This window comes from Bos indicus x Bos taurus, chromosome 28 (genome assembly GCF_003369695.1).
Source record: "Bos indicus x Bos taurus breed Angus x Brahman F1 hybrid chromosome 28, Bos_hybrid_MaternalHap_v2.0, whole genome shotgun sequence".
Taxonomy (NCBI): Eukaryota; Metazoa; Chordata; class Mammalia; order Artiodactyla; family Bovidae; genus Bos; species Bos indicus x Bos taurus.
Window position 1 is genome coordinate 34664860 of NC_040103.1, and position 13481 is coordinate 34678340.

A 13481-nucleotide genomic window follows, 5' to 3' on the forward strand; every position below is an offset into this window, starting at 1 on the left:
CAGGTCAACCTGTATGCACCAGAGCCTGGGCCTGGTGAGGAGATGAAGACAAGTCTCCATTCTCAACCCAGAGGCCCAGCCCAGACCTCACCCATTGAGTAGCTGTGAGGTCCTGAGCGGGTCACTTAAATCTCTCTGAGCCTCTTTCCTCAGAGGCAAATTACACCTTCTGGCTTGTGGAGAGGATGTAATGAGAGCCTATTTCCCAAGTGTTCCGTGTACAGTAAGCACTCAATAACTGTGACTTTCCTCCAGTGCCTTCAGCCCTCTGGCTCCCTTCTAGGGATGGGGTTGTGAGGAGTGGAGACAGAGGAGGCAATCCTGGAGAGGTAGGAATTCATCCCCACTGGTACCAGGCCCCTGCCCACTCCCAGCCCATGGAGGGCCCCCTGTTCGAGGGGACCATAGTCAGGACACCCTACATAAGACCTAAGCCACTGCCTTCCTCTGGGCCCCCGGCTCCCCTTACCAAGGCCTAAGCAATGATCTTCTTTTCCTGCTGGGGGATCCCTGGAGGGTGGAGGGTGAGGAAATTAATAGCAATGAAGTCTGTTCTGAAGGTGGGTGTGGGCTGGGCCCCACACCGGTGCCCATAGGCCAGCCTCCTGCAGCCTGCACCGTCCTGCTGGCCACTGAAGCTGCCTGTGAAGCCAGGTGATTTATGGGCCTGCATGGGCTGGGTGGAATTCATCTTCCAGCTCCCAGTGGCTGGGAAGTGAAAGCATCATCCTCTCTGCCTCACCCCAGGCCTCCAGGCCCACAGAGGCCAAGGCCATGAAGGTGGGGGCTCAGAACAAACAGTCCCCAAAGAGGCCTGATTACCATCATGAAACCCTGCTCTTGGTTTACAGAGTCCCAGAGAAGGCTAGCTACTTGCCCCAGGGTCACACAGAGAGTCTAGGGATGAGGATGTAGAGCTGAGACTGAGAGACCAGCAGGAAAGTTTGTTAATGAGGACCTGAGTTCAACTCATGCTGACTTCGGACAAGTCCCTCACAGTGCAGTTTAATAGCACCTAACTCAAGGCAATGTGAGAATTCAATGAACTCATGCCTCAGAGGCCCTCAGCACGCTACCCAGCACACAGTAGGCACATACTAAGTCACAGCATCTTCCAAGAGCCCATATGGATCCAACATGCCTTATTATTTCTCAAAATTGGAATAGGGACAGCAAGTGTCTGAGTCTCAAGAACTGGAGCCCAGGGTCCTCAGGAGGCTAGGGTAGACTCAAGGCTGAGGTGAGATTTCTTAGAGTTGCTGCCATCAAATGTCATGCTTGCCCAGCTGGGAAGAGCTGAGATTACCGCTGGCTCCATGCTATAGAGAGCTGGACCCTCTTTGTGTGCTGGGCTTGGCTCCTGTGTCCTCTTCAGTCACTCCCCTAGTTTCCAAATGCAAAAGGAACTGGCAAGGGAGGTGGAAGCGGGAGTTCTTCTGGATAGGGCTTTTGAACATGAGTGGTTACCCCTCAGGTCATCTGCATCCCCCACTTTTTAGAAGTAGCTACACTTTGTCACTCGCTAAGAGATTTGGACAAATTGTTTAGAGAACTGACTGAACAACCTGACCGAGATGGTCATCAAAGCAAGAGGAACTGGCCTAGTTCTCAGCTGGGGCTTGATTCTTGCCCTTCAGGGTCTTAAACACCCAGAAACTCTGTCCTAAGGTTTTGGACCTGGGGTAGGGATGGCTTTCTGACTGCTGCAATGCTACGAGTTTTGGAGGGACAGGGTGGAGGGGTGGTGGAAGGAAGGCAGCTGTTGCTCCAGCCACCTTTCATCAAGTGAATCACCTTTTCAGCGCCTTTCAGCACTGGGTCAGGCCTTCAAGGGTTTCTCAGCTTACTCTCATTTCCCAACTTAGGGAACCCAGGCCACCGTGATGATGAGGGGTTGGGGTGCCCTCCCACAGGAATGTGCTGGGACCGTCCTCCCTGGTGTCCCTAGAGGTCTCAAAGGTTTTCAGACCATCAACCATACTCAGGGCTGCTCAGCTGACACCTGTGTGAGAGCTGAAGCAAAGTAGCCGCCTGATAACAGTCCATGTGACAAGTGGAAAGACTAAGGCCCAGAAAGGAGTACCTAATGGCTCCTATATGGAGGCAGAATTTCCCATGGGAAGATCAAGCAGGCTCCCGGCATTCTCCCTTCTCCTCCCACCCCCAGCCCTGTGGACCTGAGCTGCAGTCCTCTGAGCTCTCAGGAATCCAGGCTGAGTTTGCTGGCTGTCAGAATAGCGTAGCCTTGAGAATGAATTCAGGGCTGGCAAATTCATTTTGCCTCTTCTCCCTCCGGTGGTGGAAGGAATGATCTCGCCGGCCCTGAAGGAGTTCAAGCCGAGGTCAGAGAAGCCCTCTGAAGGATGTTCTAAAAAGAGGGTTGAGGGGGATGGTACTCCGGCCTGCTCCCTCTTTGGCCCAGGGTCCGCGCTGATCCCTGCTCAGGAGGCCTGGGGCCATCCTCGAATCTGCGTGGCACGTCCGCTCTCCCAAGCGGGCCTCGTCAATCAGGCAGCGGCCCTAGCCGGGCCAGTACGTCTTCCGCTAGTCTCAAGCCCCCGGGGAGACCCCCGCCTCTGCTCTCTCCCGGTGCCCGCCTCCCCCCACCCCGCCCCCAGCGGCGGTGTCATTGTTCTCTGACGTCACGCAGAGGCCCCGCCCCTCGACCCCCATCCCGGCTCCCGGGCTCCGGCTCCTGGCGCCCGAGACCCAGCAGCCTCTAAAGCCCCGGCCGAGCAAGGCTCCCCCCGCGGCCCGGCCGGGGCTGCGCCCCCTTGCGCTCTCCCCAACTTGCCTTTGTTATTCCAGCTCCCTTCCTCGCCTCGCCTCCAACACCGCGGCGGATTGGAAAACGCGGAGCGCGGAACCGCCACTACACCTGGAATCCGAAGCCGGCGCCCGGCCGAAGCCTCCCCAGCTGGCGCGGGGAGGGGAGTGCGCGCGTGCGCGCGTTTGTGTCCAACCCGGGCTGCGCGGGCGCTGATTATGATTTGGGACTGAGGGTACCGCAGATCATGAGTAGGGGGGCTGAGGGGAAGGGGTATGGAAGAGGACGTGGAAGGATGTGTTTGTATGTGTACCTGAATGTGAGGAGTTCGTGCACAGGGAGATGTTTTGTGTTTTGAGTGTATGTGGGTTTGTACAGTGGTGTGTGCGCGCTTGCCATGTACACTGGCATATTTGAGAGCGCAAGTGTACGTGTGTGTGGGTGCGTGTGCGTGTGGAAGCGTGTTAGTAATACTGAGTGTGGGTGCAAACGTGTGCCGTTTGGGTAGGAGTTTCCGTGTGAGGGGCAGCGGACGTGAGCTGAAGTGGGTGCACACTTAGGTGCTCTCAAGGGTGGGTCTGCCCGGGGAACCCCGCGAGCGGCTGTATCCAACTACACCTTGTGAGTGCCATCCTTCTCCCCGACTCCTGGGACAGTGCACAGCCCTAAGCCGGAATCCTGCGCCACCTCTCCCTTCTCTCCCGCCCACCCCCAGCCCCTGCCGCCCACCGCCCGCGCACTTTGGGCCTGGGATGTTTCCCGCGGGGCCTTGGGGAATCCAAGCGCTTTTGGACCGCACGGAGTGCGGGGGACAGACCCTGCGCACCGCTTCTACCCAGCGCTCCAGCCTTCTCCAACATGGCCTTTGGTGGGAGGGGGCTGGCGTCCTCTGCTCCCCCGACCCGCCAGCCCACGGGCTTTAGGAGCAACCCCAAAGCCTTCTCCAGCGGAAGGCTTTGGCAATCTCGTTAGCAACTCGCTCAGCCCTAGTACTGGTACCTGACAGCTTTCGCAGCCCCGAGCGCACTCCTGTCGGGGGCGTGAGAGCAGAGCGGGGGACACTCCGATGAGACTGGTGATTTCAGCCTCCTTCCCAGTGTGAACACATCTTAGGCTCAGTATTTCTCTCCTGCTCCAAACTTGCTGGGGCAGCTGGGGGTGAGGTCGCATTTAGGGAGGGGGTGGGTGGGAGCGTCCAGGGAGCAGTGGAGGGAAGAGAGAGAAGGAGATGAGTGGGAGTGGGGGAGTGGGTGACGCACGAAGCCTATCAGAGCCCTAGAGGGGAAAAAGCTTGGAGAGCGCCCAGACCGAGAATCTCGGAAGAAAGGGAGAAAAAGAGGGAAAGGAAAGGGAGAGAAAGAGAGGCGGAAAGAGACCGAGAGAAAGGCGAGACCGCAGAGAGCGCTAGGCAAGCCGAGCTGAGCGCTGGCGGCGGCGGTGGCGGCGGCGGCGCTGGCGCTGCGCTCCGCTCCTCCCTCCACCCCCAGTTCCGCACCGGCTTTTGCGGCCGGCCGGCGGCGCGGGGCCCTTTGGAAATAGAATAGCCAATGTAATCTGACACTTCAACTTGCTCGGCTCCGGGCGAGTTGATTCACTTACTCACCCCCTAACGCCGAGTTCCTTTTCACTGTCTGTGGACATTAAAAAAGCGAGCGGCGGCGGGCGCCCGGGAGAGCGATCGGCCAGGCGGCGGGCGGCGAGCAGCGACCGGGCGGCCGAGCAAGCGAGCAGCGCCGGCGCAGCGCGGTGACCCCAGCCCCGGTCGGCGCGGAGCAGAAGCCGGCGCGGAGCCCGTCTCGGCGCCCTCGCAGCTCCTCCCGGCCGGAGCCGGCCCTGCCGGGCAGCGGTGGCTGTGGCAGCGGCGCGTCCTCCAGCGGCAGCAGCGGCGCTCGCAGCACCGGGTAAGTTTGGGGCCAGACCCGGGCGTCCGCTGGCCCCAGGCCTTCCTCCCGCTCTCCTTGTACTCCTGGGGTGCGATAGTGGAGCGCCGGGTGCTGGAGCTTTTTCCCTTTTAGGGTCCGCTGGGACCTGGCGAGCCGGGCGAGTGCCCGGCGGCCGAGCTCCGCTGCGCTCTTCTTGGCGACCCGGGGCCGAGGCCCAGGCGACCGAGGAATGCCCGGCTGCGCGGAGCCGGCTTGGTCTGCGCGCGGGGTTCGGGGCTCTTCGGGTGTGCGGGGCGTGAGTGCAGTTGTGCGCGCGCGGACCTGGTGCCCGCCTCCTGCCGGCGCGCCTGCAACCCTGGTTCCGTACACCCGGGGGCCGGGCAGGACCAGGATTCGGGCAAGGAGGGAGAGAAGGACCGGGGTAGGTTCACCTCTGTCTCCCTCCTTTCCTTTGGAAAGACGCGAAGTTGTGCGCCTGTGTGTAGGAGAGCCGCCCGGGAAGGCGCCGGATTTCGGGGCGGCAAGGGGGTGGTGGTGTTAAGTTGTGCATCTGAATTTCCAGGGGAAACACACACTTTGGTAAATGGGAGTGGGGGGCGCGGTTAAGTTGTTTGTGTGCAAATTGCCCGGGGAGACGCGGTGCACCGTTCTAGCGGGGAACGCCAAGGGGTGTGTGAAGGGTCTTCCGGTAGATCTTTAGAAACCCGGGGAGCCTTCAGGCCAAAGCCTGGATGGGGCTGCCCCGACCAGGAGGGGAGCCCAGGGGGAAGATGAACGTGTGTGTGCGCGCGCGCGTTGCAAATACGAAAGTAATTTCCCCGTGTTCTTTCTTCCTCTCCGTCTCCGGCGACGGCGGCCCCGGGGGAGTGGGAGGCCGGCCGGGGCGGAGGTTGGGGGGCCGAGCCGGGGCTGGGGCTGGAGCTGGGGTGGGGGGCGGGCTCTGGAAGCTTGATTCACATTCCTGGCGTCTAGGCTGGGGGGAAAACAGTGGGGAGCGCGGCCTCGGCGTCTAGAGCGCGGGCAGCGGGCGCGCGTCGCCCCCTCGCCAGGGACATCTGTCCAGGAAGCCAGCCGGGCGAGGAGAGGGCGCGGTGCGGAGGGCAGGCTCCCCGCCCCGGAGCAGCGGGGGCGCGGGCTAGGGGCAGCCGTCTTCCCGGCCATTGTGCGCCAGCAGATTTTCACGGGAGACTGCCCCGGAGCCGCCGGAGAAGGCCGGGAGCCGGCCTCAGCCCCGGGTTTAAAAGACACTCCAGGAATGTAAACAACCCGAGCCGGAGGGCGGGCGGGCGGGGGCGCGCCAGGGCTGCCGGCCGGGGCCCCCCACCCCTCCCCGGGGGACAGCCGGACGGCAGGGCGGCCCAGCCCGACCCCTCTACCTCCCACAAACTTTTTCCTCCCTTGCCTTCCCTTCCCACCTCGCTCCTCCGGCAGGGCACTGAGGGAGGGCCTCTCCGCGGGCGAGGACCCAGGGCGCCTGGCACCCGGCGCCTGACCCCGGAGGGCTGGCGGCCGGGCCCCTGCTTGGGTGTCCAGAGCCCCGGCTGGCTGCCTGGGAGCCGCAAGCTTCCTGGGCAGGCAGTGCCGGAGTAACTGGGGCTCTGAAAGCCTGCCCGCCTGGCTCCCTCCCGCTGCTTCCCCCGCTCTCCCCCTTCTCCTCCCCCCTGACTGCTTTTCCAGTGCCCTGACATGAGGGAGGAAGATTTAACTTGGCAGCCCAAACAAATGTTCTCTCAGAGGTCCTCCAAGAAGCTGGCGGCTGGGCTGGCAGGGTGAGGGCACTGCTCGGCCAGGCTTTTTCTTCCTTCTTGCTCTGCCATGGCCATTTGGAGCCCCCTGGGTGGACAGCCCAGGGCATGGGAGAGTAGGGCCCAACCCTTACTGATTTAGAAGGGCAGGGGAAAGCTGCTTCTGGAAGCCCCTGGCTTAGCGTTGGGCAGGAGCTGCCTGGAGCTGCTTCCTGGTGCCAAGGGTTTTCTGGAGGATTTTCTTGAGCAACAGTTTGTCTCCTTGCCGCAACCCCGGGAACAGGGCCTGGTAGACCAGAGGGTTAACCAGTGCCGTCTCCTCCCTGGTGGGTGTGAGGACAGGCTGGTTACACAGGGCAGGGCAGGAGGCCAGAGGCTGTTCCCAGAGGTGCCTGGGTTTGCTTATTATTGTTTCTTGAAGGTAGAGATAAAGAGGCAGGCGCTGTCGCTGGATAATGGGCAGCCTGGCTGGTGAAGAATTCCGACTGACCTGTGCTGCCGTTTGTAGTATGGTCCCGGGAGTTTAAAAGTTGCTCTCAGGGAAGTTTAGATGAGCGAGTAAGCCAGTAACTTTCTCTGTCCTGGCTGCTTTCTGAGGGAATCCAGACTGGGGGACATTCCTGGTTTCTCACTTGCCCGCTGCCTAGCCCTCGTGGCCTGGTTTGAGAATGCCCCGAGACTTGTGCTGACCTTTCTGTCTTCAGGTTGAAGATACTGAAGCACCGGCATCAAACAAAAGACACGTTGAAAGCCGCAGAGCACGTGTGACTGAGGGTGTTTTCTTCTGAGTTTTATGTTTTCAGTTGGGTTTTGCTTTACCCAACAGGACAGAAGCATCTCCTGGTCCCAAGTCACGAGGTTAGGAAATGCTGTTTTCACGTGTAAATCTTAGAACCGTAGACTTCGGAGCTGGTGACCTGGGTGGGATGGTGCAGGGGGCGGGGAACAGTAGGGAGTTTTCTCAAGAGTTTTAAATGGTTTTGGAGTTGGGATTTCAGTCATTCGGGGTATGGCTCACAGAGAAGAGTTGGGAATAAGTAATGGCTGGACTTACGGGAAACTTTGATAACTAGTCCTCTCTCTGCATAAAAGGATTGCTGGCTTCTTTATGGGGACAAAATGTCCCTTTTTCCTCCTAAGGAAAGGGAGAAGAGGAGGAGCCTCATTCCTTTCTCAGCCAGGAGCAAAAAAAGGTCCAGAGACTTGGGCTTTTCCTCTGTCTCTGTCTTTGTCCCCCCCCTCCCACCGCCCCCCCCCCACAAACACACTCCCCCAGTGACAGCATTATCTCCATCCCTGGTCTCCAGACACGTGCCCCAGCCTAGGACAGGTGTCTGCCATCGATGGAAAATTGCAGAGACAAGGACCCCCCCTAAGAGCAGCAGACTTCACTTTTTTCCTGATTGACAGAGATGGGGGTGGGTAAAGAAGGTAGACACTTGGCAGCCTGCTGTGTCCTGAGAGTTTTGTCACAAGAGTCCCCGTGTGTGTGAAGTTCTGAGTTCTCTGGCATGGGCCAGCATCCAACAGGCAGCCATGACTCTCGTCTCACGTGAGATGTTGCTATAAGAGATTCAGGCACCAACAAGTTAATTTCCGGAAGCTTCTCTGGGCACTCTGTCACAGAACCAGGAAGCAGGGCCTGCCAGGTTCTGACTGAGTCCCATACGTTTTCATTCATAACTTTGCTCCCCAGGGCCCTAGCCTGGCTCCTATCACCACCTCATCTTTATGAGGCTCCTTAGGTTTTGTGTGGACAACAAAGGCTGGGCTGCTGTAATTACTCTGAACCCTGCTGCAGCCTTGCCTGGTGACTGCTTTGACCTCTCAGCAGGACACAGTGGCCTCTGTCCACGCCCTCTGGGCGGAGGTGGGGGGTGGCTCTTTATCCCTAGAGCTCTACCCTGATGACAAGGGGAGGCAAAGCCTGCCTAGGCTAGAAGCTCCAGGGGTGATCCTGAGGTTGGACCCTGTGGCCCTCAGGGAAGATGAGAGGCTGAGAAAACCAGTGCTAAGCACAGGCTCTGAGGAAAGAGTCCAGAAACCTGTCAGGATTATGCAAACATTTCCTATCACCTGAGGAGATAGGGGAAAGGTGTCAGGAGGCTGTAGTTGGCTGGCTGCCTCCGGCTCATAGCTTTACTCAGCTGGGCCTCAGTTTCCGCATCTGTAAAATGGGTCCAAAGGCAGGACCACCCCACCCCCAACTCTGATGCCACATGGTTGCTGTGAGGATGAGGCAGATATGGGTGTGAAATCCCTGGATGTGTGTCCCCTGAAGGCCTGGCAGGCTGTGGGTGCAGAATGAATGGAGCACCAAGGGGTTAAATTGGAGGTGTTAGAAGCATTTGCCAGATACTGCTCTCCCATCCACACACCTCCTGGAAGCTTATTGTCCAGCTTTGGCTTGCATGCTCCCCATGACAGGGTGTTCACCACCTCTGGGCAGCTTCTGCCTTTAGTGGATAGCTCTGACTGTTGGCATGCTCGGCTGCATACCTTCTGGAAATCAACCCCTGCTGACCTTTGCTGGGCTTAAGGAACTAGGGGTTCTCCAGACCACAGACTAGCACTTTGATGAATGATCCCAGATTCAATACCAGTGCCCAGGCAGGCCACACTTCCCTGGGGCGAGAGGACACCTTTCAATTGGCTGCCTCAGCCCTTATTGGGAGTGACCTGTGGGGAGCAGAGCGGGGTCTGTCTTAGGGGCTCACTGTCACTTGTCTGCGTCTGCGTGCCAGCTCTGCTTCCTGGCACTTGCCTTGGATCAGTTAGAAGAAGAAAGGAGATACGTAGCGGGGAGTGGGGTTGGGTCAGGGCCCTAGCACTGCTGCTGAAGATACTTCCTGAGAGTCTCCAGTGTGAGGACCGTGGCCTGTGAGAGACCCTGAAATGTGTAAGACAGTTCCTGTTCCTTAGGAGCTTCCAGTCCAGCAAGGGCAGGAAGATCAGTCCAAATAAATAATTAACCACCACCGGCTGGCTGCCTGCCATGGGCGCATGATGACAGTAATAACCACAGCCCCTCGCCTTTGTACAGCACTTGGTGGATTAAGAAGTGCTGTCCAACTTTGCCTAACTCCAAGAGCAGTGGCGGAAGCTAGCTGCTATTTAGAATCAGCCCCATTTAGCAGAGAAGAAAACTGAGGTTTAGGGAGGTGAAATGTCCCCTGCTGCAGCCGTTCTCAATGTCAGGCCTTATAGATGGCGAGTGTGTTGGTGCCTTCCCAGTGTACCAGCCAGGCAGGGACAAGGGTGCAGAAATCCATGTGGACTCCCAGAATGGGGAACTGGGGACTGAGGTTAAGTAGCAGGAGGTGTGCCCAGGAGGGGTTGGGAGGCTCACTTGCCCCCCACTTTGGCAGCACATGGCTCACGCCCTGAGCAACTGTGCCCTTTTCTTAGGGCACAGTGTCTTACAGCCAGAGCTTGCTCTGAACCCCAGATCCTGCCATGACTGCCCAGGGCACACATGTCTGTGCATGGGGCTTTACCCCCATCCCTGGCCCTGGAGCAGGAAGCAGAGATGTTTCTAGGCCCCAGATCCCCATGCAGACCAAGGCTCTTCCCTGGGCTGTGATGGTTTCTATAGATACAGACGTTGACTCAGCCTGCCCCTCCTCTGGCTGAGTCAGTCCCCAAGCCGTGTGGGGTAGCCGCCCTGTGGGGGCCCTTGGATTCCTTCTGCCCCTTAGCACTGCCCCCTCTGCTGACCAGGCCCCTGCACTGAGTTTTCTGGAGCCCATCTCAGTGGCATCCCAGGACCAGGCTGCAGGTGGCGGGGGTCCAGAGCAGGGAGCAGTCGGGCAGCTGAGCTGGCGGCTCCCCAGGAAGCCTGGCCCAGCCTGGCACACCTGCACAGGTAATGACTGTGGCCCAGGAAGGCCCCAGGCCCCGCCTATCAGGCCCAGCTGCTGGGGTTACTGTGGATCGTGCTGGGGGAGGCCGGGGTGTCTGAGCTAATTAGATTTCTTAGATTTCAATGCTCCCCTAATCCTGTTAGCCCGGCTGTAATTGTAACCACTCGAAGATTTCAGCCGTGGCAGGCTGTTGAGGACAGACGGTGTGGGGACTCCACTTAGCCCCAGCCTCAGCCAGCCGGCTGGGGACTGGGGACTCCCCTCCCAGGTCTCCGGGGTGGGGGTCTGAATGGTGTAGGTGATGTGCTTTTCCATAGAATCTTAGCATCGTGGACTGTCAGAGCAGCTGTGGCCTGAGATACCATCTCGCTAAAAGTCTTCACTATGCCAAGTAGGGAAACTGAGGCCTTCAGAGGGGTAGGGACTGGCCCAGTGCCTGGATGGCTGGTAGTGTCAGGGTGGCAGGGACTTTTGTTCTGTGTAATCTTTGTACCTGTAGACATCAGGACAGGTCTGGAATTGTCCAAGGGCCAGTAAACCCTCTGGAGAAGTCTACTTTATTCGGCACTTTTTTGTCTCAAAGCTGACTCCCTAGTTGGCATTCTCTATACACAGACTCGGGGTCATTGCCTCCGCTGGCCAGGGTTTCTGCTGAGGACTCAGGCCTGTCTTTCCCAGGCTCCCAGACCACAGGGCCTTTCTCCTTCTTCTCCCATCAGTCTGTTCCAGATTCTTGATCTCTTGGAGGGTCCACCTCAGTGCAGATTATAGCTTTGCCAGAGAGTGGCAGAGTTAATCTGAATGTCAGGGAGGGGGGTTATTTAAAATATAGTCTCTTTGTACTTTCAATGGCTCTTCTAAAATTATTTTGGAATTATTTTGATATCTGGCTTAAACGGACACTGCACCTACTTTCTGTCCTTTCTCCTACCCTGCCCCCATTTTCCTTGCCCGACAGCTCTAGTCATTCACCCACAGAGGTTGGCACTTGCAGAAGAGGGGGTGGTGGGTGGCAGCGATGCTTTCAGAACCCCTGCCCAGGAGGGTCCCACCCAGCAGTTACATCCTGTTCTCTTCTCTCTGGAGCAGTGGGGAGAGGTGTTTGAAACCTCTTCCTACTCTGCAATCTCCCTGCCTATGTGTTGCACCCCTAAGTATGTGTTATAGAATTGAGGGGCTGTAAGGATTACTTGGTCTGTCCTTTTTTTCTGGCCCAGGAAACCCAACTATGGAAAGAAACAATTGTCTGTATCCAAAGACAACAGCGAATTAATGGCAGACCCAAGCCTGGAACCCTGTCTCTCCAGCTCATTAGTTCATTAAACATTTATTGAGCACCTATTGTTGGCCTGGTGCGGTCCGGCTAGCCACCCTTTGGTGCTCAGAAATGAGTGATGTTCCATCTTTGAGTTGGGAAGGGCCAGATGAATCTAAGGAGGACACTTTCTGTCTTGACCCTCAGATCCTATGCAGCTAGGAAGGATATGGCAGTGAGCCCCAACCCAGCAGCATATTTCTTGAAAGGTAATAATAGGTTGGTTGCACTGGATGTTTGAGGGGAGGAAAACAGAAACTCTTTAGGGAGAGTACAAGATTTCTCATCTGCCCAGGCCTGTTTAGTCCAAGGAGATGGGTGACTGCTGCCTCCAGTCCCCCAGCCCCACCCGGAAGGACTAGTGGTCTGCTCTCCTGTTCCTGCTAACACTTCCTCTGTGGATGGAGAAGCAGGGAGGGAGCCTGCTCACTCCGCCCTGGGAGTCACCTGTGTCATCTCGGGACGAGGAAGCAGACCCAGGTGCCTGGACCTCACCCTGTGCACAGGCTCCTGTCCAAATTCCCATCCTGCTCCCTGGTAGACCGTGGCCAACGCTGGGAAGCGGGGCACCCGGCTCGGCCCAGGCAGCACTCCGACTGAGGGACAGTTAGGGCATGGCAGCCTCTGGGGGAAGGGTCCCGAAACCTTTCGGCATTTGCCGGTGGGGAGGGCCCTCCCAGGGTCCCTGTCCCACCTTCGCGTTTTGCAGTGGGGAAACCCAAAGTCCAGAGAGGTGAAGGGGCTGGCCGCATGTCACACACTGAGGTGGATCCCCTGCACCAGGGTGTCTCACTGAGGGGGACTGAGTGTTCTGAGTGCGGAGGGGTGGAATTTCCTTATTGATGTCATTGTTTTGGTGCTTCTGCTGTTTACATCTTTAAAGCAACTAACCCAAGACTTGCATAAACATCCTAATACCCAGCATTTCCTGGGCAGCTCCTTGGCTTTAGGTTCTTACACTGCCCGGGATCAACTCTCAACTCCAGCCTCTGTGACATCTGTGACTTTGGGCAGCTCCATGTCTGCAGAACAGGTTCACTAATAGTATAAAAAAAGAGCATGTGGCCTTCCCCTTGGGTTGAGAAGATGGAGCACAGGCAGGGTCTGGCACATAGTATGTGCCCAAGACATGGTCGCCTCGGTCGCTGTCACGGCTGTTGCTCCCATGACCCCTGGCCAGCTGTTAGCAGTGCCTCACCTCAGAGTGAACTACGAAGAGACTCAGAGGTGTTGCCCAAGGCCACCTGGTACCTCAGGGCCAACCAAGGCAGGCTTGGGACCCAGGTTTCCTGACACCAGGCCCCTGCCGTGGTCTGCAGTCTCCCCTCTGGAGCAGGCAAGACTGCTGGGGCATCTCAGGGAGGCCCCGGTCCATGGGGCCTCATTCACCCTAGCAGGGAAGCCTGTTCCCCTGGGAGAGGTGTTCTGAAGGCAGAGATTTGTATCTGGGTTCCTGCCTCGGAACTTCGTCTTCGTCCCCTATAAATTGAGGTGAGCAATGATCGTATTGCCCCCGCAGACTCTTCCTGGGGCAGAGGTGTGGAGCAAAGGAGAGGCAGGAGGGGCTGAGTCTTGTTGGCCGTCAACTTCTGTGCAGACTTGTGCGGGATGGTCACTGACTCTGGGACCCTAGGCCAGTCACAGGCTCTGCTGAGCCTCAGTTTCCTCACCTGAAAATCGCAAGCTGAGACCACATCCAGGTTCTCAAAATGGGTCCTCACGGACACCAGTACACAAAAGGAAGGACAGATGGCAGAGCACAGCCTCTCCCGGGAAACCACCAGCCCCTTTGGCTCACCCAGGCTTTACTAAGCCATAGGACACACCTCTCACTTCCCTTTTTAATGCAGAATAACTCATGAAGACCCCAGTGGAACCTCCTGGTGAGCCTAGGTGGCCCCAGCTCTG

The 13481-nt window shown here is 58.0% G+C and overlaps 1 protein-coding gene across 1 annotated transcript in view; it reads left to right on the forward strand.

The window, feature by feature from the left end:
• The first annotated feature begins 4557 nt into the window (after positions 1–4557).
• Positions 4558–13481, forward strand: part of ZMIZ1 (zinc finger MIZ-type containing 1) — a 241868-nt gene continuing 232944 nt past the window's right edge. The window contains 1 exon segment of the mRNA XM_027530871.1: positions 4558–4668. The gene's annotated coding sequence lies outside the window, so the exon portion shown is untranslated.